The sequence below is a fragment of the Oncorhynchus kisutch genome, linkage group LG20 (genome assembly GCF_002021735.2).
Source record: "Oncorhynchus kisutch isolate 150728-3 linkage group LG20, Okis_V2, whole genome shotgun sequence".
Lineage (NCBI taxonomy): Eukaryota > Metazoa > Chordata > Actinopteri > Salmoniformes > Salmonidae > Oncorhynchus > Oncorhynchus kisutch.
Genome location: NC_034193.2, coordinates 32,291,356 through 32,294,919, shown reverse-complemented (window position 1 = coordinate 32,294,919; position 3,564 = coordinate 32,291,356).

Below are 3,564 nucleotides of genomic sequence, written 5' to 3'. Positions count from 1 at the left end.
TATCATGTCAGCACAAACTGTTCTATCTGCCCCTATGACACTAAGCACATGTCAACCTCATGCTCCCTTTAGATTGAATTCCATTGTTATGCAAATACAGTTAGACTATTTACTAGGTCCGGACAATAGAGTTGCACACTTGGTGTTTGGTCCCGAGGAAAACATTGCTCAAAACAGGTTTGAAAAAGGTTAGTTGGAAAACTGGACTTCACAAACATCCCTGTCTGCCCCCCACCTGTTTTACTCTCACAGCCATATTTAAAAAAAAAAAATGAATGATGGGCTCTGATGTATAATACTCTTTGTTCAAGTAAACAGTTTTCAGATTCCATCTTGGAATATCCTCATATACTGCATTTACATATTTCTGTTACTGTACATATACAATAAACCACTATGGGTTCTTCCTCTTTGTGGAAAATGGAATAATTGAACTTGAATCTCGGGACTCTATTGATTTAGAACGTCAAACAAAAGTAGAGACCGAGTACTATAATTTATCCATACTGTAATATGTTTATTATAGTCCAAAGGTGCATTCCCATATTAGGAGACGGGTGCAATAGGCCTTTTCCATCTTTGTAATCATTTCGGTCTTCTATGGTGGTGTTCTCGCTCTGTCGCTCCTAAAAACGCCGGGTGGTTTGCTGCAAATCTATTGTCAGAAATGTCAGCGGGTAGGTCCTACACATTAGTGGAATATTTCGGGGTCGATGGCGGATACCGCTGTGGTAGCCGTCATTGTAAAAATGAGAAGGGGAACTTCTCTCATGGTTAATGTTGATTTGTAAAATCGCTGGGTCAACTTTATTTTACTGTCTTTTGTGAAGGCCTCGTCATTGAAAGCTGGCTAGTTAACTGTTAGCCAGCCATTTTCCATAGCAAAGAGTCCACTATCTAACGTTAGCTAGCCATCACATCATTTTAGCTAGACACATAGCTAACTTTATGTAGTTAAATATTTGGCACGTTATTTGACACATGGTTTACAACTTCATAGTTAAACAAATTGTTCACATTAGCTAGTCAAGCACACCAAGCTAACCTTACTAGCTAGCTAACGCCGGTAGCACCCCCAAAAACTTTGAATCATTATTCTATCTGTGTTACCACCGCAGATGGAACAATGAGCCAGATATTTCACCGGATGTTAAAATCTAAAGCATCCGGTTTGCGTTTTCGCTTACAACTGAATATGGCGATGCGAGGAATCACAGTGGCCTGCAGTGGGAGAAGATTGAGCTAGATGGATTTTGGCTGACATTCTGCACATTTTCTCATTTATGAAACATTTGATCTCCATACAGTTTTCTGTTCTCTAAACTATAATCTGTAACAGAGTGGACTGCGTTTTGCAGACATTACCCTTGCTAAAGTTCTATACATTTCGCTGTTTAGGAGTGCAAGGGTGAATTGAGTTGCTGCACAAGGCACTTCAGAGTAGGTGTTCCCTAATAGAAATATGCAAATAAATGCTAGAACGTGCCGATAGGATCTTACTAGCTCGTGCTTGGCTCTGCCCACCTTGTTTATTCTGCCCACTATAATTAATTTACTCCCATTGGAAACGACAGGCTCTGGTCTATCTTGGGCTACTATCTTGGGCTACTTCAAAGTATAGCCTTTTCGTTAGTTAGGCCTATGTGAAATCAATGTCTGTTTACATAGGGACTGGGACTACCCCAGCTTAATTTTTTAAATAAAAATGTCACTGCATCAAGATAGCTAATGGCAGAGCCAATATACACGCACGCAAGTATGTGGACATCCCTTAAAATTAGTGGGTTCGGCTATTTCAGCCACACCTTTTGCTGAAAGGTGTGTTAAATCGAGCAGATAGCCATGCAATCTCCATAGACAAGCATTGGCAGTAGAATGGCCTTACTGAAGAGCTCAGTGACTTTCAATGTGGCACCATCATAGGATGCCACCTTTCCAACAAGTCAGTTTGTAAAATGTCTGCCCTACTAGAGCTGCCCTGCTCAACTGTAAGTGCTGTTATTGTAACGTGGAAACTTCTAGGAGCAACAACTGCTTAGCCGCTAAGTTGTAGGCCACACAAGCTCACAGAATGGGTTCACCGAGTGCTGTAGTATGTAAAAATTGTCTGTCCTTTGCTGCAACACTCTACCGAGTTCGGAAGATGCCAGGAAAATGTTTCCTGTCCCAATGCCAACTGTAAAGTTTGGTGAGGGAGGAATAATGGTCTGGGCTGTTTTTCATGGTTCGGGCTAGGCCCCTTAGTTCCAGTGAAGGGAAATCTTAACGCTACAGCATACAATGACATTCTAGACAATACTGTGCTTCCAACTTTGTGGCAACAGTTTGGGGAAGGCCCTTTTCTGTTTCAGCATGAAAATGCCCCCGGTCACAAAGCGAGGTCCATACAGAAATGGTTTGTCGAGATCGGTTTGGAAGAACTTGACTGGCCTGCACAGAGCCCTGACCTCAACCCCATCAAACACCATTGGGATGAATTGGAACATCAACTGCGAGCCAGGCCTAATCGCCTGATATCAGTGCCCGACCTCCCTAATGCTATTGTGTCTGAATGGAAGCAAGTCCCAGCAGCAATGTTCCAACATCTAGTGGAAAGCCACCCCAGAAGAGTGAAGGCTGTTATAGCAGCAAAGGGGGGACCAACTCCATATTAATGCCCATGATTTTGGAATGAGATGTTTGCCAAGTGTGTCTATGTACTTTTGGTCATGTAGTGTATTTCTCGTAACAACTGTTGTAGAACTCTTTTTGTTCTTTTAAAAGAACCTTCACCTGTGATAGCGAGACACCACTGCCCTTAACGGTACTCCCACCAGCTTTGGTCATGGAAGTAACGTAGGCTACTCTTACTCCTCAAGCTGCTAAGGAAACCTGGCTAGCTTGAAATCTAGCTAACTTTAGTTAGATGCTAGGCTAGCATCTGCACCAACGAGGGAACAATGAGCTACTTCTCTGGAGCAAAATATACCTGATATTCTTCTCTGTAATACAGTAAATGTCCTACACATTGATGTTATGTTGATCATTATTTGCAAATAAGTCTTAGAACTCAGTTATTTCGCAAAAAAATCTGTCTGGTAATCTGAGGACCAGGCTAATTGGCACTGCCAAATGCTACATACTGTCATGGGTGACAATGGCACTGAGCCAACCCTGAACATCTAACACCCTCTGTCTGGCTTAGAGCGATGTGATGAAGGTCAGAAACTTGTGCAATCTATATCCTCTGAGGTATTATTCAGGGAAGGGCTAGCCAGTTTAGGCCTTATTTCCTGTTCAGAGAACTGACCTTAGAAACACCAGATTTAAACTAGGCTAGATGTTATTCAAGTGAGACTGGAGTTTCCCTTTAATTTATTTACCTTTATTTAACCAGGTAGGCAAGTTGAGAACAAGTTCTCATTTACAATTGCGACCTGGCCAAGATAAAGCAAAGCAGTTCGACAGATAAAACGACACAGAGTTACACATGAAGTAAAAACAAACATAGTCAATAATGCAGTATAAACAAGTCTATATACAATGTGAGCAAATGAGGTGAGAAGGGAGGTAAAGGCAAAAAAG